Source organism: Loxodonta africana, chromosome 4 (assembly GCF_030014295.1).
Source record: "Loxodonta africana isolate mLoxAfr1 chromosome 4, mLoxAfr1.hap2, whole genome shotgun sequence".
Taxonomy (NCBI): domain Eukaryota; kingdom Metazoa; phylum Chordata; class Mammalia; order Proboscidea; family Elephantidae; genus Loxodonta; species Loxodonta africana.
In genome coordinates, this window is record NC_087345.1 from 154,000,583 (window position 1) to 154,023,447 (window position 22,865).

The 22,865-nt window shown below is 44.8% G+C and overlaps 1 protein-coding gene across 4 annotated transcripts in view; it reads right to left on the reverse strand.

Moving 5' to 3' along the window:
• The window catches only part of FRMD4A (FERM domain containing 4A), a 350,000-nt gene that overhangs the window by 222,846 nt on the left and 104,289 nt on the right, over positions 1-22,865 (reverse strand). The window contains exon 1 of one of the 4 annotated variants that reach the window (XM_010590719.3): positions 14,877-15,169. The exons of the other annotated variants lie outside the window; for them this stretch is intronic. The gene's annotated coding sequence lies outside the window, so the exon portion shown is untranslated. Of the gene's footprint in view, positions 1-14,876; positions 15,170-22,865 lie in introns of those variants that run through there. 4 annotated transcript variants of the gene reach the window in all.

Here is a 22,865-nt window from a genome sequence, read left to right on the forward strand (position 1 = left end):
CAGACTGACAGGCCCATATCCATGTCTACTCCTTTAGCCTACCAATTTCTTTTATAGGTGTGTAATGGAGCCCTGGTGGCACCACGGTTACGTGCTCAGCTGCTAACCGAAACGTTGACAGTTCAAACCCGCCCAGTGGCTCCACAAATGAAAGATCTGACAATCTGCTTCCGTAAAGATTACAGCCAAGAAAACCCTACGGGTAGGTCCACTCTCTCACATGGGCACTATGAGTTGAAATCCCCTGGACGGCAGCCAATGACAACCACCAAATATACGCTATTGAAAATATGCTGTTGCAAAATGGTTTCACATGTCTGTTGTTGGTTTAGTACAGCATTCGTATGTTTGATAACTAAGACTCTCAATGACATTTCTTGGTTACACGAATTTGCTTATTTTGCTCTAATGTCTAACTAAATATGTCATCTTAAGTTTTTTTTTTTTTTGCTTATATTGTAATCAGTGGGGTGGAACACATTACCATGAACCACTATGGGTCTTATTATGCAGTAAATTATCACATTTCTATTGTATATATTTTATTGGCAATAAGATGATATACATGTTTAATTCAAACATAATGATGTGTCTGTCATAATAGGCACTTAATACATTTTCTTGTCTAACTTAATGCATACGTATTTAAATAACAGACTCTTATATATCATCTTAAGGGCAATTATGTAATTAAGTACTATGTAATTTAATTTGCATTCAATGAGCTACATTTTAATTTGCCCACCATGGGGAAACATGCCCCAAAACACAATTTCATCGCAGGCTCAGGACACGTGCATTGTCTGTAGCTTGTATACCTACGTGACCACATGTTGGGTAGAGCTGACATCATACTATGGTCAGGGGGTAGCAGCAGTGTTTTGCTACATAGATAAGACTTGTTTGGGAATGGATTTTCCTTCCCACAAACAATTCTCTCTGTGTGTTACTACAGGCATATGCTCCAGTGTCGCCGGGATGTTTGGGGCCTGAAATAGTATTGTAGATCATCTGTCAGCTTTTCAAATCCCACCCTTAGGTCTTTGGTGGCTCTTGAAGCATATGGGAGAATGGTACCACCTAAGGAAGTAATATGAAAAAAAAAATTTTTTTTTTTTATTTAAGGAAGTAATATGAAGCCCTGAGTGGTGCAGATGGTTAAGTGCTGCTAACTGAAAGGTTCTACTTCCAAAAAATCAGGCACCAAAAACTTTACGGAGCACAGTCCTATTCTCAAACACACAGGGGGATGCCGTGAGTTGGAAATGACTCGAGGGCAACTGGGGAAGGAAATGCCATGGCCTGCCAGGCCGCCTGCTTCAGCAGAATCTGCGCCTGACCCAAATCAGCCATCATCTCCTAAGTGCCTGAACCCAGGGCCATGTGCTCAGATGACAAGTCATGCCCAGCTTGGAAGGAGGCGCTTCAGCACAACAGCTGACCTTCGTGAGAAAGCTCTGCATACATCAGACCAAACTTCCAGTGTCATAAGAGCACGGCCGACCCAAGGCAGATGGGTGCTCCAGAACTGGAAAACCACCAGTCCCGTCTGGGTGATCAGCTGGATCCCTGCTCCAGGAGGTAGAAGGCAAGCCTCCCCTGCCCCCATGAAAACTGCAGAGAGTGCTTTGGAACCTGCAGTGTTTACATTACAGAAAGCTTTTACAGCTACCTCTGACATCTGTACAGGGCAGTCAATCTGGGCTGGAGGCTGCCGCCTCAAAGTTTACATAACTGAAATCTTTGGAAAGGATTCTACGGGCACGTCACTGGCAGAGACTTCTCACTCCTGCAGGAGCTGCGCTGGCAGAGCCCTCCCTCCATTCATCTTGTGGGAGGTTCACCACTGGCCGGCCTCCCCGTGAACCGCCCCGGACTCCGACGCCGCCTGGAGACCTGCTCACCACTGCCCCTGGAGACCTGCTTGCACTCCTGGGAGCTGGGCTCTGCTGCAGCAGCTCCATGGAGCAGGCACGCAGCCACTGAGCTGTTCTGTTCCTTGCCCAATACTGTTTAAAAAATGGGGGTGGGGGAATCAGGCTGGGAAAGGAAGGGAAGTGAAGAAGGGAGAGGGAGAAGACTCCAAAACCAAAAAGGTTTTATTCCCTCCTCTTCTCTCCACAGTCTCTCCGTGGAAAGAGAAATGACGCAGAACCTTAAAAAGCACTGGCCATGGCAAGCAGGAGTTCTAAAAATACCCAGGCTGCATATCATCAGTCAGCCTTTACAGAAATAAAGATGTTATGTTGTATCTTTGTTAGTCAAATCAAAATTCTAATTGAACACAGAATTTCTCAGAGCTTTCCGCAGGAGGTAATTATTATGTTGACTACACACAGGAAAAAAAAAAAGGTGAAACTGAGCCTATTGTTTGGGCTGTAGCCATGAAAGGAAGAACGAGGGATACATTTTTTGCCGAGATCAGAACTGATTAAAAGATGGCAGGCTTCCTCATCTTGCTTCCTGGATTTAATCAGTAATGCTGGTGGCAAACAGTTCACACGTGTCCTACGAAACCCTCTGGTAGCCAAACTGCATAAAACACCTGGAACTGTGTTTGCAACTAGATAACAGTATAAATTAAGCCAGAATGTTAAATCACAACAAATACATGAAGCAGGGACAGTGATTATATTTTATATCCTTCATAATGTCTAGCATTAAGCTGTAAACATAAACGATTCTCGGTAAAGATGACAGATGAAAAGTATGGAGTTATATATTCTTGGCGGCGGTGATGGTTCCACAGGTGTAGACATATGTCCAAACTTAGCAAACAGTACACTTTAAATATGTGCAGATTACCGTATGCCAATTACACGTCAATATATCTGTTTAAAATAAAAGTATGAGAGTTAGATTTATTCATTTTGTGCATCGAAAATCCATCATTGGTAGAACATTCTGGAGGGTTCAATTTGTGAATGAGCACATCTCAACAGAGCTCTTCACTATGTGAGGAATGACTTCATTTTTATATTTTTATTTGAAGTGTGCTGCTTACAATTTTTCTCAGGACTGAACCATGCAGTTAATTGTCTTTGATGCTTTAAATATCCTCTATATATGGGGGGTGCTAACTGAAAGGTTGGAGGTTCAAGTCCGTCCAAAGGCTCCTCAGAACAAAGGCCTGGTGACCTATTTCTGAAAAGTTGGCCATTGAAAACCCTAAGCTGCACAGTTCTACTCTGACACACATTGGGTCACCGTGAGTCAAGACTGACTTGAAGGCAACTGCTTTTGGTTATACATGAGTCCCAACTTTGTTTCTCCAGTCTGGTCTTTTTCCTCTACCCAGGTTTGTATATAATCATCTGTGAAACTGCCCACTTGACATACCTCTCCACTTGGACATCCATTAAACATCACAAATTTAGCTATGTCCCAAACTGAATTCCTGATCTACTACCCCAGACCAACTCCATCCACAGCCTTCTCTTCTCAGGCAATGGCAACTCCATCTTCCCATCTCCGTTTTCCATTCTTTAAGCCAAAAACTTTGGAGTCATCCTTGACTTTTCTCTCTCACAGCCCACATCCATTCCTCCAGAAAACCCTGTTGGTTCTAACTTCATAATATCCAGAATCGGAACACATTTTACCACAACCACGGCTACTACTTTCATCACTTTCCTGGATTCTTGCAATAACCACCCAACTGGAGCCCTGGCCTCCACTCTTCCTGCCTTGCTGTCTCATCACACAGCACCAAGTAACCTATGTGTAGCCCCGGGGGATCACAGCACTCACCATTGCCCCCAGTGCAGAAGCCTTCAAGGCCAACGTGAATCTCACCTCAGTCTGTTCCACCACACTGATCTTGCTCTTGCCTAAAATGTTATGGTCACATTCCTGCCTCAGTGCCTCTGATTAGCTCTTTCCTCTGGCTGGAATGCTCTCTCCAGATACCCATTTCTTCATGGCCTTTAAATCTTTGCTCAATAACTGCTTTTGCGTAAGGTTTACTCCAACCACTTTTTAAAAAATAGCAACCTTGCCACTCTTCCCATCCTGCCATCCCCTCTAATTAATTTTCTTCATAGCAATTACCACCTTCTAGCATACTATATGGAAGCCCTGGTGGGGTAGTGGTTAAGTGCTATAGCTGCTAACCGAAACGCAGGCAGTTTGAATCTACCAGGCGCTCCTTGGAAACTCTACAGGACAGTTCTACTCTGTCCTATAGGGTTGCTATGAGATGGAATCGACTGATGGCAATGGGTTTTGTTTTGGTTAGCCTACTATATAATTTACTTATTTATGTTGTCTGTCTCTTCCTCTTGGAACGCAAGCTCCTTGAGGACAAGAACTTTTGTCAGTGTTGTTCACTGACACATTCCTGGAACATGAGAGGCATATAAGAATGTGCTGAATGACTGAGTGAGTGAATGAATGAATGAACCTGTGGGGCTCAGACACTTCCTGCCATTTCACCAACATGAGTTTTCAAAGCTAATTCTTCCATTTAAAGGACAACAGCTGTGTTGCATCATCTTTATTCTCTCACCCTTTGACACAGAAACATGCAGAGAGAGAAGTACCAGCTGAAGAGCAGAGAGAGAAGAGCTGACCAGCAGGTGAAGGCACTAGGCTTAAGCAGCAAAAAAATAAATAAATACATGCAAACAAGAAATGAGAAACACAATACATGACAATTAATCACTCATTAATGTATCTGAGTACCTACCAAATGCCAGGCATAATGTCAGGTTATGGGGAATCTAAGAAGACATGGCTGGCCCTTTCCCTTAAAAAGCTATGATGTGAGACACATATAAGCAGGTAATTACAATTTATGAGACAGAACTGTAACGGAGTTCTGACTAGCCTTTGGGAGAATAAGGGAGGAAGACTCATTCTGCTTGAAGGAACAGGACAAGGTAACACTGGAGGTGTTGGATTTAAAAAATGAGTAGGTGTGTCCTGGGTAGAGAAGGGATGGGAGGGGTATCTCAATCTGAAGGATTAAAAAAAAAAAAAAAAAATTTTTTTTTTTTTTAAAAGGATAAGCCGTTGCAAAACGCTTCAGTCCAGAAAAGATCAAATGTGCGTAGAGAAAGGCACGGAGTATATGTATGTAGGATAATGTAAGAGAAGAAGTTTAAAAGAAAGAAGCTGCTAGATTGCAATGGGCTTTTTATTGCATTCACAGTAGTGTGGTCTGCAGAAAATGAAGGGGTGAAGGAGTGAGTAGAGAGATGAGGCTCTGGGTGTGTGTGTAGATAATTTAGGCACTGGAGTTGGAAGAAGTGGATAAGTTGTGTTGATTTTATAATAACTCAGGGAAGAAAGAGGAGCCACTGACCTACTATAGTGGCAGAGGGCACCTCATTCCAGAAGAATCTGGAAGAAAATAAATGAACAAGGAGTTGCAGAAATTTAATTTTAAAAGCTAGGTGTAGAAGAGTTTCATATCAGTAGTTTAACAATGAGGAAGAATGAGGCCGATGTGGTGAGTCAGTTATCACCAAAAAACGAAAAACCAAACCTAGCGCCGTCGAGTCGATTCCGACTCATACCGACCCTATAGGACAGAGTAGAACTGCCCCACAGAGTTTCCAAGGAGCGCCTGGCGGATTTGAACTGCCGACCCGTTGGTTAGCAGCTGTAGCACTTAACCACTACGCCACCAGGGTTTCCAAGTCAGTTATCACAGGACAATTATTTTTAAGCCTCATGGAGGAAGAAGAACATGAGTAATCAAAAAGCCAAGGTGGAACTCATAATAACAAAAGGAAATACAGCAAAGCACTTGTGAACCCTGGAATGCTACTAGAGTGAGGTTCCCTTAAAAGAGTATTTAGGGAAAACTGATAAGTAGCCAAGAAAAGAATCAGTCATTTCAAAGCTAGTCTGACAACCTCACACAGTGAGGGTCTGATGGGAAGGGGCCAGCTGAGCAAATATAGTATGCTATCTTCAACCTGGAAACCCTGGTGGTGTAGTGGTTAAGTGCTACAGCTGCTAACCAAAAGGTCGGCGGTTCAAATTCACCAGGCACTCCTTGGAAACTCTACGGGGCAGTTCTACTCTGACCTATAGGGTCGCTATGAGTCGGAATTGAATCGATGGCAACAGGTTTGTTTTGGTTTTTATCTTTAATCTCAATGGATTCCTGGTGGTGCAAACAATTAAGTGTTCAACTATTAGCAGAAGGGTTGGTGGTTCAAACTCACCCAACCCAGTAAGGTGCCTCACAAGACAGGCCCAATGATCTGCTTCCAAAAGGTCATAGCCTTAAAAACCCTATGGAGCAGTCTACTCTTCATACCTGGGGTTGCCACGTGTTGGAATTAACTGGGTGGCACCTAACAACATCTAGTCAACAGGGAGAGAATGCAGTAACTTGAGCGTCCTCAACTTCACCTTTCCTACATACAAACAAGATCATGGAAGCTCACATGTTGATGTTTTTCTTCCTCCAACATAAAACCAAAAACCAAAACCCACAGTGTAAAACTGAGAGTTTATAGTTTTTTCAGTTGAGTTTTGTCAATTCTTCAGTGAGATCAGTTCTACTGGCAAGAAAAAAAGAGGAATCTAGCTATATAGGAAGAAAAGACCTGGCGGTCTGCTCCCATAAGGATTATTACTACTACTACTACCCACTGCTGTTGAGTTGATCCTGACTCACAGTGACCCTATACAAGTGAGCAGAACTGCCCCAACAGGTTTCCAAGGCTGTAAATCTTTTAAGGAAGCAGACTGCCACATGTTTTTTTCTGTGGAGTGGCTGATGGGTTCCAACCGCTGACCTTTTGGTTAGCAGCCGAGTGCTTAGCCATTGAGCCACCAGGGATGCTTCTTGTAAAGATTATAGCCTAAGAAGCCCTATGTGGCAGTTCTACTCTGTCATAAAGGGTTGGTATGAGTCAGAATTGACTTGACGGCACACGACAACAACATTTTCTCTTTATAAAATTCATTTCGGTATTGCAAGTGAGGCTGTTCCATTTATTTCAGTAGAGCTTTCCTTGCATTTCCAGTTCCTCTTACACCGCTTGTTCCAAGTGCACCCCAAAGTTAACACTGTTTGGCCTCCCAGTGACATAGCTAAGCCAAATGGGGGAGAGGAGACAGAGGGAGAATCAAAGACAAAATCGTCATGCAGCTTTCTTACTCCAAAAGTGTCACCCATATTTCCTGAGGGTTAGGTGCTTCACAAACCCAAAACCAAACCAAACCCATTGCCATCGAGTTGATTCTGACTCATGGCGGCCCTACAGGACAGAGTAGAACTGTCCCACAGAGTTTCCAAGGAGCAGCTGGTGGATTCGAACTCCCGACCTTTTGGTTAACAGCCATAGCTCTTTACCATTACGCCACCAGGGTGTCTGGGTGCTTCACGGTAATACCTTATTCAATCTAGTGAATGTCATTTTTTCTTACCAGTAAGAAAACTGAGCCTCAGGGAGATTCAATAATTCACCCAAGGCCTCACAGCTAGTAAGTGGCAGAGCCAGAGCCAGGAGTCAAAAGCAGGGCTAGATGGCTCCAGGGCGCCACTCTCTGTTTGCCATGCCATGTTGCCCCACGTAAATCCAGGTCAGGACCCAAGGACTCCTGCCTGGCTCTGCAGCTAAGACCCTGGCTGGGTCACTTAACACCTGCAAGCAATTCCACATTTGTAAAACTGACTCATATAGCCTCTTTCATTCCTAAAATTCCATTCATCTAAAAAGTCTTCCTTGATTGATAAGCTCCAAATTATCCACGCACATGGTTCACAGGCTGCACTGACACGTTTACGTGCAGCGCTTGCTACTACTGCTGTCCTGGAGGCCTTCTGCACATGCCTCTTCCCTCCTGCCAAGACCTGCAGGCTACGTCTGTGCTACTGGTCACCCTGTAGTTCTTCTGTTACAAAACACTCAACCAGCCAATAAAAGGGGATTGAGAAAGCAGAACACTGCTCTCCATTGTGCTCCACTCCATGGCTGGTTCATGTCTTCATCGCCCTCCCCTCTTTCTGCTCGCTCTCTGGACAACGCAGAAATAAATATTGCCTGTTTATTGGTGGTACTCAGCAGAAGCAGAGAAATGGGTGAGCCAGCCCCGCATTCCCCAGCTCAGTTTGTAGGGGTACCGCCTCGCTCCAGATGGCTCCACACTCTTTGGTTTCCTAGTTTGGGTTGGTTCACATCTATATACTTCTTCACAGACATGTGGTGAGAGCATAATTGTGCATTTTATGGTTATGAATGGCACAGCCTGGCAACTCTCCGATTCTTATTTCCATTTGCTGTCATGCATTATCAATCTAATACCCCATTACACGCCATTTTTTTATGCATTCCTCATACAGCCAGGACAAAGGCAAGAGCCCTGCAAAGAAGTCTGCGTCGCCAGAAGAACAGGCTGATTCTGTTGGAAATTCTGGAGTTATACCTTCAAGCGAGGGGGGATAGGTTTGGGTTAATTTAAAGTGAAAAATATTGCTGGAAGGGTTAGTATTTTGTGCTGGTATTAAGACTGCCAACCCTAACCTTGCCAAGGCATCGCTAACCAAGAAATGGGCCACATCACAGCCCAGAACAAGAGAAGGTTGAACACAGGAGGACCTAACACTTGCTCTTAAGGTCAGTGGGTATTCTAGGTTTCTAAAGAGACCTAAAGGCGTGCCTGGGTGGTACAAATGGTTAAGCGGTTCACTACTAGTGAAAAGGTTGGTGGTTCAAACCCACCTAGTAGCAGCTTGGAAGAAAGTCCTGATGATCTGCTTGCAAAAGGTCACAGCCTTGAAAACCCTAGGAGCAGTTCTACTGCGCACACATGGAGGAGCCACGAGCCGGAATCAACTCAACGGCGACTAACAACAAGCAAACCTAAATAAATCAGTCTTGGAGTGTGGCAGGATAAATTCACTCAGTGACTTACTTCTTTAACAAGGATATACGAAGTGCTTATCATCAATAGCAAGGGCAAATGTAGTAAGCATTAAGTGGGCAGGAAGTATGTAGTAACCACAGATTGGCAAACAATTGCTCATAAGGTAAGGAGTAAGGAGCATGTGAGTATAGTCACAGCTTGGGGTACAGGGCATGTGTAGAAATGTTCTAGACCGTGGACAACAAACTTCTTGCATTGCATCATGAAATGGCCAGAGCTCCAATTTTAAAACAAAACCAGAAAATATGGCACACAACAGAGACTGGGCTTTCTAACAAGCTAGATCCTGCAAACTACCCCTATGAATTAGACTTAGTTGTGCTGGTAAATCTGCAGAGGGGTTACTCATTCAGTTCAAACGGAGGCCACCAGCTCATTTCTTCTCGATTATTTGCTAATAATAAAGCCACTCAGCTGAACCACATCCCTTGCATCCCTCTATTACTTCGCAACAACCATGATTTTTCTTCTTAGCAGTAAATGTCCACCTTCAAAGAGAAAAGCGTTTTGCTTTTGGGGGAGAATACCTAATTTCCACTCATACAATTAAAAACTGAAAACACACACACACACACACACACACACACACAAACTCATTAGCACGAATTCTGAGAACCAATAGTAAAGCAGTGGCTCTCAAGATTTCTTATACAGAAGAATCACCTGGGGACCTTGTTAAAGTGTAGATTCTGATTCAGCGTATCTGGCGTGGATATGCAAATTCTCAGCAGGGGTTCAAACCAGTTCAGAGCCACTTCCTAAACAGTAGCAATAGTTCTGATCATCTTCTTGGACAGTAAGAGCAGCAGGATGATAAATATTAGGGGATAATGGTACTGGCAGTCTCAAATATTAGGGTGTGTCTAAATTATTCCCTTTAAGAAAAAGGCATGCTGATCCTACAGGACACAGAGGAAAGGGTGGGACCTGATGGGTTTAGGGAACTAAAAGGAAACTGCTGTGGAGAGTGTTTTTGCTAAACTGGATTTACGCTGATTCAGAAAACTTCTTGCAGAATACAGTAGTGAAACCAGCAGGCCTTTGTGTGCACTAATGAGACTCTGCAGCCTGGAGTTCCAAGAGCTGTTATACCAGCTCTTGAGGTTAAGTATCTTGGGGAAAAAAAAAAACACCACAAAATAAAACACTCAAATCTCACCTTCCACCACAGGTCAGACTTTTAGCGGATATCTTTGACAGATGACAGACTCTTCCATTTTGCTCACTGTAGGAAAATATCTGCATATCCTAAGGAGCCCTGGTGGCACAAAGCACTGGGCTGCTAACCGAAAGGTTGGAAGCCTGAATCCACTCAACAGCTTTATAGGAGAAAGACCTAGCAATCCGCTTCCATAAAGATTACAGCCAAGAAACCCTACAGGCCAGTTCTACTCTGTCATGCGGGGTCTCTGTGAGTTGGAATTGACTTGAGGGGACCCAACAACATCTAGATATCCTGCAGAACCAATAGAGTGATCCCTTTTCCTCCTTTTCCTCACTCCAACTCCTGACTTTTGAGAAGCATCCAGTATCTTCTTTTGGTCCACTAAGTACATTTTCAGAGAGTAAAGGCAAGCAAAGAATGAGAAATGGGCAATGTGGAGTCAATGCATCCCCACCATGTCCTTGGTGCAGTAATGCGGGGATGTGGGCCAGAGTTACTACTGACCCTGCTAAGTTATGGTGGCTCCCCTTTGCTCCTTGACTCAAGAGGAATGCAGTTTTTAGAACTTAGGGTTAATAATCACTGGAAGATCATTACCCCATTGCTTCTCTTTCTAGGAGGCCCCCCAAATCACTTCTGACTGAGCTGCTAGAAATTATCACAGTGAATAACCTAAATAGAGAGTTTTTGTCATAAGTTTGACTGACACATCAGGTGATATACAAAAAATAAAAGACATGAATTAAAGTCACTGGTGAATACAGATGTGGTGTGATGGATCACTTTTATACGGCCTTTCTAGCCATGGTCTTGTAATTCTCACCAAAAGACTGGGTTGGACTATGCAAATAAGGTGCTTGTGGCCTACCAAGGGGATTGGACAGCTTGCTAATAATACAAATAAGATGCATGGCACCCTTGTGGGGGGTGGAGAACCAAGCAAATAAGGTATATGGAACCCTAACAAGGGAGCTTGTCAGTTTTGCCATCCCTCGAGGCTTAAAATGAGCCATTACAGAAGCAGAAAGAGGGGGCCTCACTACCACCAAGAAGAAGAGACAGGGGCACAGTATGTCTTTTGGTCCCTGTGTTAAGAACCTCTAAGACCAAAGAGACAGCTGTAATACCAGAGACGGCGCAAGGTGGTAAGAAACACTGGCAGAGAAATGGCAGCAGCAGAACCAGAAGACCAGCACAAGACGGCACAGTGGGCTTCCCAATCCACGGAGTGAGGCAGCTATAGTGGGTATGGACAGAGCTGAGCGCCTTTGGGCAGGAGGCTTGCTGGTAGAGTGGGGTGCCTCCGGGCACTGGTCTGCAGAGCTAGGCTTGCTGACCCACAAAGTAAGAGCTGAGCGCCTTTAGGCAGGAGTCTTACCGGCAGAGTGGGGTACCTCTGGACACTTATTGGCAGAGCTAAGCTTGCCGACCCATGGAATGAGAGAGCTGAGCACCTTCAGGCTGAGGCAAAAGGGCTTTGTAACACTTGCGATAGCAAGGCAGAGGCCGGGCTGAGGGTCCAAGGCTGAGAGCCCAAGGACCAGAGAAGAGAGGTCTGTTTGTAGACATGGCCAAGAAGCTGTCCTAACCAACTAACTGTATCCTGAGTCCTTTCTGATCCTGAATTGTAACCTGTTACTTCCCTAATAAACCCACAACTGTGAGTTCTGTGTGGCCACTGCAGCAAATTATCAAACCCAGCAGTGGAGTAAAGAGTACCATGGGAGGAAGGGCTAGTGTCAGAATTGGTAAACAGGTTGCAGAGAGTAGGTATGTCTGATCTCCACCTAATACGAATGGGCTTTGGGCTAATGCTGATGGTGATTCTCCTCCGGGCTTGTGAAGTTAGAGGAGGTGGTCAGACGCCTCCACCGTGCCATTTTTATACCAGACATACATTCTGATACTATGTAGAGAGTCATTTAAAATAACTTCACAAGCTACTTAACAGTTAGCATTCCTATTTCTCATTTTGACATATTTAACTACAAGTTTTCCACAAGCTGTATTGTTTCTTTTCTTTACTTTTTAAACAATTACTTGTATATGCAGAAATGTCTAAGAACAAAGCCAGAGGTCTGAAAGTGCCCTATCGTATCTTCAGTCATTCCATGTATCTGGCTAAATGTAGCTCATAACAGATAAACATATGGCTTGGAGGACACGTGTGAATAGAACTCTAAGTATTCTCCACACACACAAAGGCATAAATAATGTGAACACAAGTGGTGTATTTATGCATTAAAGTCAGTAATGATCTTCTGTGAAGGGGGTCTCACCCCACATACATCACACTTACCTGAAGACAAAGGTAGCCTGACACACCCCCTCCATACAACACTGCCTGGACCTTTCCACCTCATCACTCCCTTTTCCATCACAAACCAACCACATTTCTCCCATCAAACCCATCAGAGTTGACTCAAGGGCCCTTTCCCTCCTAATTCTTGTATACCTGCTCTTCCACAGAGCTTTTTCTCAAGTTCCAGAACCCAAGAAAGGACTAATTTTTTGCCTTTTCTTTTGACCTCAGCTGTAACTTTGCTTTACTGTAAAGCTAGGCATTGGGCATCTATGGGATGCCGTTCTGACAGGTTATGAAATCAGTGACTCACTGAACCTCAAGGGGTCTCAGTTTCCCCAATGACAAGACACTGCTCATGGTGCCAGGCTATCAGGGGATTTGGCAACAATGTCTACAAATTACAACCAGGCCCTATGCCCTAAATAACAAGTCTTAATAATAATATTAGTTCAAGACTAATGCCAAGAAGACCACAGCAATAGCAGCAACGGATGACAATTGGTCAGAACAAAAGAGGGTGGACAGATTTTCTGATCCTCATTCCTGTTAAAATTGTTCCCCTTAAGTGCAAAAAGAAGAGTTTAATTTTTTCCCCCCAAAAGGCTCCTTCTACCCACACAACTTTGCACACCAGACATTACTTCTTTCCAAGTTATCTCTAACTAACAATCTATTCACTGCCCGGACAATACAGTGTTGATTCCAATGCATGTCCAAATATTGCCTCCAATTAAATTATTGTGGCTATTTAACCTCCCAGACACACAGGTATTTAAATCTATTTGTCACAGGACCCTCATTCCTGTTGTGCCTTACATAAACTCAACTTTACGCTCAGCGGAATGGATAACCCAGGCTACAGAAAAAAATATACCACAAGTGGCTCGTCTGACAGTCTAGGTTGCAAGGGACTAGTGACACTTTTACAATTAAAACCAGGTTTGCTGATTTGAGAATATGGTTTTCTGGCCGGATGCAAGTCAGACTCCAACATAAATGGGGCCAAAATCTATGAATGGGCTTGAAGGAATTTTTCAAAGCTTAGAAAACAAAACAGTGAAATGTGTTCCACTTCAAAAAGCAAATCAACCCCGCCCCGCCAAAAAAATCCCCAAAACCCACTTTGCTGTTCAATTTGAAGATGGCATACATATTTTTTTTTTTTTTTTACATGGCTAAGTTCCATTAAGTATCATGGGTAAATTATTGCATCCAACTCCTTAGGTACTTTACCCAGTCGGTGGTGGCTTCCCTGGATGAAGTCAGCAGTTTGTTCATGGGATCCCTGACTGGTGCTTTCCCACACAGCACTTGGAGTCGGACTTTTGGAAAAGGATGCTGAGGTGGTAGGGAGCATGAGCAGCTCTTCGAAATACAGTCAGGTAAATCCAGATCAAATCAGCCTGACCAGGTGCCTAAATACAGCTGAGGCAATTCCAGAATTGAATAGGCTGCCACCCCTGAACAGCTCAGACACAGAAATGTGTCCCTTTCATCAGAGTCTGTGAGGATTCAAGTTAAAATAAGCCAGAAACAGCAGTAGCAGCCTCTATTGGGATGTTCCATTCATGGGGGAGGAAGAGCCTCACCCATTCACGGTGGGGTCAGGGAGTCCTTTACCGCACTGGCTCTCCTTTCTCAGCAAACTGAGCTTCCCGGGAAGCGGGGGCTGGCATGGCCGCATCATTCAGAATGAGTATGTCTTATCAAGAAGCCAATGCCAGAGCTATTATTAGGAACAGCCATCCCTTGGAAATATCGCAGAATACGCTTGAATCGACTCAGCAGCTACTCTGCTAACAAGGTATTGGAGAAAGGAAATGAGTCCCTGGTTACACACAGGCAGCCCACACAGCTTTCAAAGTACAAGACTGGTGAATCTTTTCTAAATTTAATACCTACCAACGTTGGGGCAACTGCCTACAAGACAGAAGCACCGCGTTTGGTCATTTTTAAATGACCACGAACCAAAGAGGGTTTCCTCCTGTTCTTCTCTTTGCCCTCTGCAGCTCCCCTTTTTCTCTGCATCAAACTTGCTGCAGCCATTTGGAATGTAAAAGAGCAGTCCATTTTAGCAGTCCCCAGCAGCCGGCATGAACTGCCTGCCTCCTGCCACCCTTGTCCGAAATGCTATGTTCTGCATCTAAAGGACAAGACTACCCTGTCATTTCCATAAAATGGTTTAAAAAAAAAAAATTCCACCCGGCTCTGCCTACAACAATGTCCTTTCCTCTTTGCCTTTGTATATTCAGATAGTGTGTGACTGTGGTGCCAGAAAGAAAGTGTGTTCGGGGGTGACGGGGTGCGCCGGAGTGCAGCAGAATAGAGTATGTGCCTCACGTGGGGTTTGCATTCTTAAAATGTAACACATACGCGAAACAAAATACTACCCTAAGCCCTCCGTACCGAAGAAATGTCATGTCCTTTTTACCAGCCCAGCATTTTAAAATGGAAAGAGAAGTGCTGCATAATCCATTGCCTCCCTGCAGACGCAACTGGGAAACAAAGACACATTACCTTTTATTTTTTGCGCTTCCAAGGGAGCCGAGCAACTTCAGGTTTTAACCAGCTTATCCACAGAAACGGGCATCCCATTAGCCCCAGATGCGCAGGCCCGTGGCCTACCAGGGAGCATCCACGTCCCGGCACCTCCTCCACCACGGCGCCCGCAGTCGCCCCGCTGGGTCCTCGCGCGCGCTCCCGCCCCCGCCGCCGCTGTCGCCGCCGCCGCCGCCTTGGGTCCTCCCGGGTTAGCCCATCGTCCGCTCGCGCCTCTCCCGCGGAGCCTGGCCCTGCGCCAGGGAGCCCGGCCGCGAGCCCGCCCCTCGCCCGGCCCGGGCCCGCAGCATGCTGCGGGGAGTGCCCCGCGCGCCGACGGTGCCGATGCCGGGCCCGAGCGTCCCGTGCGCCCTGGCCCCCGCCCGCTGCGTCTCACGTGCAGACAAAACACGCTCTCCACGACGCGGCGAGCCGAGGGGCAGGGCGGACCGGAGAGCGCCTGGCGGCTGGCCGGGCGGCCGCTAGGTCATGTGAAAGGCAGGGACCGGGCGAGCCCCGCGCAACCTCCCGCGCCGCCGCCGCCCCCCGCGGGGCCTCGGAGCGCCGCCCGAACCCAGGACAACAATGAGCGCCCCCGCCCCCCGCTCTGGCCCTGTCTTCCAGCCTTTCAAAGCCGGGAAAACCCCAAGTCGCCCCCGAGATGGTTGATCTCCCAATTTCCTCTCCGCTGCACATGCAGTCAAGACAAAGTTAGGTCCTGAATTAGGCTGCTAACCGGGAGAGGCTGTGCGAAGTCGGAGAAAATCCCTGATGGAAAATAGTGTGGGTGTGAGCGTGAGGGGATGAAGAGGAATCTAATTCTGAAACAGAGGACCCCCAAACAAAACCCACCAAACCGACCATAGGAGAGAGACTCTCTCTTACCCTGGGAGCCCTTAGAAGGCAACTATCTCGGCGGAAGGTGCAGCCGTTATCCCTCTCTCTCCTCTAATTTTCTTGAATATTAATCTCCCCTCAACTCCTTGGAAATGGAAGTTCCTGCGAGATAACCCAGTCATTGGGGCTATTGTCAAGGATTTGCAACAATTACTGGAGATGGGAGACTTCCATTTCAAAAGACCTGGGGGAGGAAAATGGGGTGACACATTCCCTTTCCAAAAAATAGCAACAAACTCTGAAAATATCACTACTGAGAACAATAACTCAATTCACATTGTATGTCTAAATGTTTATTGCTTGAGGAGCTCAATTTGCCCTAGACACATTTTTTCATGAATTGTCAAAACACTGTTGATAAAATAAAGGGAGACAGCGCGAGCACTCGCTGTGCGAAGGTGGAAAAGCCGACCTGTCTAAGGGGTAAAATCTCGGTCTAGAACCCGCTCATCGCTCGAGTTCCCAACACTCACCCATCTACTCTTGGAGGGAAAGAGGGAAGGAGGCCCTGGTAAATCCAGCACTATTATTTCCAGGGTATTGGCAGGCAGTGAAGACCTACAAACTTTATAAGCAAATTGAGATCTCTCACATCCTGTCTTCCAACTCATGGAAAATTCTTTCTAGAGACAGGTTGTGTACTCTTTTCTAAAGATCGCTGGTGAAAATTTTTGACAGTTGTAGGAGGTCTCACAGTCAAAGTCAGGGAAATGCTGCATAAATTTAGTGCTGGGGAAAAAGATGAACACTGGTGTTAAGGCCCACCTGTCTTACTGACCTGAGTGGCGCAAACGGTTAAGCATTCGATCACCAACTGAAAGGTTGGGGTTTGAGCCCATCTATGAGGTTTTTTATGAGGCACCCTGGAAGAGAGGCCTGGCAATCTGCATCCAAAAGCTCACAGCCTTGAAAGCCTTATGGAGCACAGTTCTACTCTTTGTTGCCATGAGTCGGAATCAATTTCAGAGCAACTACTTTGATTTGTCGTTGTTATCTTCCTTCAGGCTGTCAATCACCACCTACTCACGACTGGGAGACGTCTGATTACCTGCATCTGAGTAATGGAAAGCCGTGTTTGAATTGGATTCGTCTGTACTTTTGTAGTTCTCAAGGATTTTTCTAATACTAAACTCAGTTCTTTCACAGTACAATTGAAGCCCATCTCCTTGGTTTCTGAGACTTTTAAGGGGAATATTACTTTTTGGAAGGAATTTCCAGTTCTGGTGTGTTTTGACTGCAACACTTAGTGAGGGTGATTGATAGAACGTTGAGACTTATATCTCTCTTGCCATATGTAGTTACCATTCTCAGAAGAGTCCTTGGGTTTCCATCTGTATCAGTTGTTGTTGCTGCCTTCGAGTTGGCCCCCAACTCCTGATGACTCCTGACTCATGAGGACCCTATGCTCAACTGAATGAAATGCTACCTGATCCTGCACTATCCCCATGATTGGTTGTGGATAGGACCATTGTAATCCATAGGGTTTCCATTGGCTGTTTTTTGAAATAGATTACCTCGCTTTTCTTCCTAGTCTGTCTTAGCCTGGAAGTTCTGCTGAAACCTGTTCAGCATTGTAGCAACACACAAGCCTCCACTAACGGATGGATGGTGGCTCTGCTTGAGATGCATTGGCTGGGAATCCAACTGGTCTCCTGCCTGGAAGGTGAGAATTCTACCACTGAACCACCAGTGCCCCACCCATCTGTATCTACCTACTGCTTTTTCTGCCTTGGCCATTCAAGTTCTCAATATGTCCTTAACTGAACTCCTCATTACATACCCAAATCCTCTTTGTGGAACAGCAACCTCTCAAGTCAGAAGCAGAGGTAGAGAAGTCTTTTATCTCCTTTCTTTCTTCCTACATTCAATTAATCATTAAGCCTGTCTGTCCTCCTAAATATCTCTTAAAATTCATTGGGAGCAGCTCCTTCTCTGACTTGTTCAAATAGTGTCCAAAACCAAAACCAAACCTGTTACTGTCAAGTCTATTCTGACTCCTAGCAACCCTGTAGGACAGAACAGAACTGCCCCATAAGGTTTCCAAAGAGGGGCTGGTGGATTTGAACTGCTGGCCTTTCAGTTAATAGCCAAGCTCTTAACCGCGGCACCACCAGGGCTCCATGGTGCCTGGTACCTATTAATCTTTATTGAATGAGTAACCACTGCCCCAGCCTAGGTCAGTGCACATCACCTTTCACTGGGATGATCCAGCAGCCTCCAGACTGGGCTCTAGTCTTGTCCTTCCCAAATGCATTTTCCGTACCACTTGGAATGAATCTCTTAAAACTCAGATCTGATCATATAACTTTTTTATTCAAAACCTTTCACGGTTTCTCTCGCTCTTAGAAATAAAGTCTACACTCCTTCAGATAGTGTATTAGCTACAATGCTGCCGTAACTAATTACTACAAACTGGATGGCATAAAATAGCAGAAATTTAATCTGTCACAGTTCTGGAGGCTAAAAGTTTGAAATCAAGGTATCAGCAGGGCCATAATCCCTCTGCAGTTTCTAGAGAAGGATCTTCCCTTGACTCTTCCTAGTGTCTGGTGTTTGCCAGCAGCCCTCAGCATTCCTTGGCTTATAGCTGCATCATTCTGGCCTCTTTCTCCCTCTTCACATGGCTAGTCTCCTCTGTGGGTGACTGTATGCCTGAATCTACCTCTCCTTTCTCTTATAAATACACCAGTCATTGGATTTGGGCCTACCCTAATTCAGTAATACTCCATCTTAACTTCTCAACTAATTACACCTGCAAAGACCCTATTTCCAAATATGGCGGCATTCTGAGGTTCCCAGTGGACATGAATTTTGAGGAGAACAGTTCATCCCAAAAGAGCCTTGGTAGCGCAGTGGTTAAGAGCTGGGCTGCTAACCAAAAAGTCACCGGTTCAAACCCACCAGCCACTCTGAATTCCGTAAAGATTAAAAAACCCATTGCTGTTGAGTACTGCCCCATAGGGTTTCCAAGGCTGTGATCTTTTCGTTATGGGGCAGTTCTATTTTGTCCTTACAGAGTTACTATGAGTCGAAATCAACTCAATGGCAATGGGTAATCTTTCCATTATAGTTCAACCCAGTACAGGTGGTTAGAATGTCCTGAGAATCAGGCCCTCCTTATCCATTCAGCCTTATACTTTACCCCACTAGGGTCCCCAGTACTCTCTACCCTCCAGCTACATAGGCCTCCTTTAGGTCCCCATATGTGCCAGTCTCTTCTTCCTCCCCTCGCCACTCAGCAGCCAGCAAGCTATTACAAGCTAACTCAGATCATGTCACTGCTCTCCTTAAATGCTGTCAATGGCTTCTCGTTGCTCCCGAAGCATCTTCCCTGTCTTCATCACGTACTCTCCCTCTCCCTTGCTGTGTTTGCCCACACAGGTCTCCTTCTGCCCTTGAACGAATCTTTCTCTTTTGGCTTTTGCATTTCTGTTCCCCCTGCCTGGAATACGCATCCACCCTCCCAACCCCAGTCTTTGTGTAGCTGGCTCCTTGTCACCAGGTTTCAGCTCAAATGCTGCCTTCTAGAGAACCTTCCCTGGTCAAGCACATGGGAAGTGGCCTCCTCTAGGCACTCTTTGTATCATCAGCCTGTTTATTTTCATCTTAATGCTTAACTGCAATTGGTATCTACAACCCTGTGTTAAGGGCACAGCAGGACATCAGACTGCCTGGACTTGAATTCTGTCTCAGCCACCTAATAGCTGTGCAACCTTGGGCAAGCTTCTTAACCTCTCTGTGCCTCAGTTTTTTTTTTTGTTTGTTTGTTTTTATCTATGAAATGGGGATAGTAATATTCCCTACTTGTAGGGTTGTTATAAGGCTTAAATGAATTAATATATGTAACTACAACAGAGCCTGGCCATACAAGCATAAGCCCCCTGAGGGCCTCTGTGTGTCTTGTTCTCTCTGTGTAGCTCTGCATCCTGGAGTAGAGCCTGGCAGGAGATCTCTTTTTCCTCCCTACCTCCTCATGCCCCACAAGCCTTTTGTGCTTAGAGCCCAACTGGGTCTGGATAAGGTAGATAATTTAGGGAAGAAAAATTGTATTTGAAGAGTTTCAAGTACAGGTAGAAAGAGGCTATGGTAAAACTTGGATGAGAGATAAAATTCCAACCTAGATTATCTGCCAGGTAATGAAATATGAAGGAAGTATATTCCTTGTTTCACCAGGAGTTATCCTTGGAGTCGATAGATGAAAAGCTTTGCCAGTCAGGATTCTGTAACGGTCCATTTCCTGAACAGTGGCCAGTTCTACTACTGAGAAATCAGGCAGTTACTTGCAAAGGCAGAAAGAATCAAAGCATCTTTTGCAAAGTGTTCATCCATGTAACCAGCCCTAACTTGTAGCTGTGATGAAAGAATATACAGTGTTTCCATTTTCAGCCCTCATATAATACTTTCTGAAGGATCTAACTGAAAAAAGGAAGTGGCAGGCTCCTCTACAGACATTCGCCTTTGTGTTTTGCTTTCACTTCTGGAGAAGAGTCTGAAAGAAGGAGAAATACTTTTCTCTTCTCCCTTCCAGAAAGCAAGCAGGAATTTGAGACTTGAATATCCATGGCTCCTCTTGCCTCTCTCATAGAAAGCTAAGGAGCTTCCTTTTGAAAAGAGCTGAATTGTCAAAGAGAACGGAAGTGTTCTGAAGCTTGGAGATGAAAGTGGAGGGTAGAAAGTGGTGAGGAAGGGAGGGAGGAACCCCACAAGAAGGAAGGGCGTAGCATTTTCGGCCAGGTGAGACCCTTACCCTCTGCCTATATAGTGCATGCGGACACTGTGTAAGGTACTAGCCTCCAAGAGGTGTGTCCTAGGTAATATCAGCAAAGGATCCTGGGGTTTGGCCAGGAGGGATGGAGTCTTTGAACCTGAAGGTCTTGGGCAGTAAGCATCTCAGTGGCAACATGTTGGATTAATAACAAGAGACCCTTTTCTTTTTTTGAGGTACAATGTGAACTAAGGGAGAGCGAAGAGGGAAGGAACTTCTTTTACCTTGGTGAGATTTAATTGGGTTTAGAGAAATAATTGATGTGATTTTTTTTTATGCCCAAAGATGTGAAGCAAAAATATAACTTCTATGCTAATTAAAGGTACCAGGTTCTTAACTCTGGGAAGTGAGTCACACACAACTTTCCTAAGGAGCTTGGGCAGTATATGGGGCAATTGGATAAGATTCCTCAGTTCTGGTCTTAGCTAGAGTACCACCGTTGATGGAGAAAGGTGGTTCCTGCTCATGCATTGGTGTATCCGCCTGCAGTGGGAGGGTGGGTCTGGGTTCTGGGCTGCATAATCCCTTTCCAGGAGCCAATAACATTGAACAGCCCTGGACTTTTGCTTTTAAGACCCAGTGTGACCTTGACAAGCTTCTTAACCTTTCGCTGCCTGTTTCCTGACCTTTAAAGTAGGCCTGATAATAACCTCTATCTCAAAGCCTTGTGAGGATTATGGATTCAACACACTACTTTGAAAACCATACAACTGTTTATACTTAACATTGTTGGTGTGTGCCATCAAGTCGATGCCAACTCATAGTGACCCTATATGACAGAGGAGAACTGCCCCATAGGGTTTCCTAGGCTCTAATCTTTATGGGATGAAGCCCTGGTGGTGCAGTGGTTAAGGGCTCAGCTGCTAAACAAAAGGATGGCAGTTCGAATCCAACTGTTCCTTGGAAACCCTATGAAGCAGCTCTACTCTGTCCTGTAGAGTCACTATGAGTCAGAGTTGACTCCATGGCAGCGGGTTTGGTTTTTTGTTTTTTTTTGGTTATCTTTGTGGGAGCAGATCACCAGGTCTTTTCTCCATGGAGTGGCTGGTGTATTCAAATTGCCAGCCTTTCCTTTAGCACCCAAGTGCTTAACCATTGCACTACCAGACTCCTTTAATAATTAATAGCTAACGTTATTATGGGTACTTACTCTGTACCAGGCGTAGTACTAAGAACTTTCCAAATAGTAGTTAATTTAATCATCTCAAGAATCCTATGTTGTGGAAACTGTTTTTATCTTTCTCCTACAGATGTGGAAGCTGAGATTTGGAAAGATTAAGTAACATGCCTAAGGTGATTCTGCTAATCAGATTTGAATCCAGAGTCATGCTTTGGAGTCCCTGAGCTCTTTTCTTACAAGATCTACTACCGTGTACTATGTGAATGACAAATATTACCAGTCACAGTGAGCATGGCCCTGAATTTACTTTATATACACTATTAATTATGGACTTAAATCATGGCTGGAGTTGGATGGCACCTGGGAGCTGATAGTATGCTGTATTGTTACATTAGTACCTAACCCGCACCATATGGACTTAGATTTACATTCCATTTTCTGTCTTTCTGGAGGATAACACTGGCATCTTCTCCTGCCATACTTCAACCAGAGTTGTAGGGATAAAAACCCCTCTGGGGCAGTTAAAGTGTTGGGCTGGTTTCAAGTGGACCTGATGATAGTTTTATACCCAATCCTTTTTGCTTCTTACTCCCAAGTCAATTAAAGACCAATTTCCAACCACTTCAATCAGAAAAAAAGAATTCCATGGTTTTTCATGTCCTGAGAGCAAGTACTTAAAACCGTGGTCTCCTGGCTCTATGAAGAAATTATTTGTGCTTTTCCCCCTTGTAATAGCTATGCTTTATAATCTTGTTATGTTCTCATTATATTAGATACTTGTGTATTATTTTTTTCTGGTTAAAAATCATGGTTTAGATGGCCTCCACTCATAGCAACAACGACCAATGGCAAAGTCTTTTAAAAACTCAGACAAGAATCAATCAAAACATTACAAGGTAATTAATGTAAGTAGGAGCCCCTGGGAGCAGCTATATTACAGTGAATACCACTGTATACAAATACACTCAAGTACAGTAGATTAGCTTGCTCAGAAACATTTTATGCTTACTTACCTAGAGATATATAATAATAACAATATTTCACGCTTACTTGGCACTTACCGAGTGCTAGGTGCTAATTATAGGCTTTATGACAATAACTCATTTAATTCTCTCAATAGCCGTATGGCATAGGTACTATTATTAATCCCAAAAGGAGTCCTGGGTGGCGAAAACAGTTAAGTGCT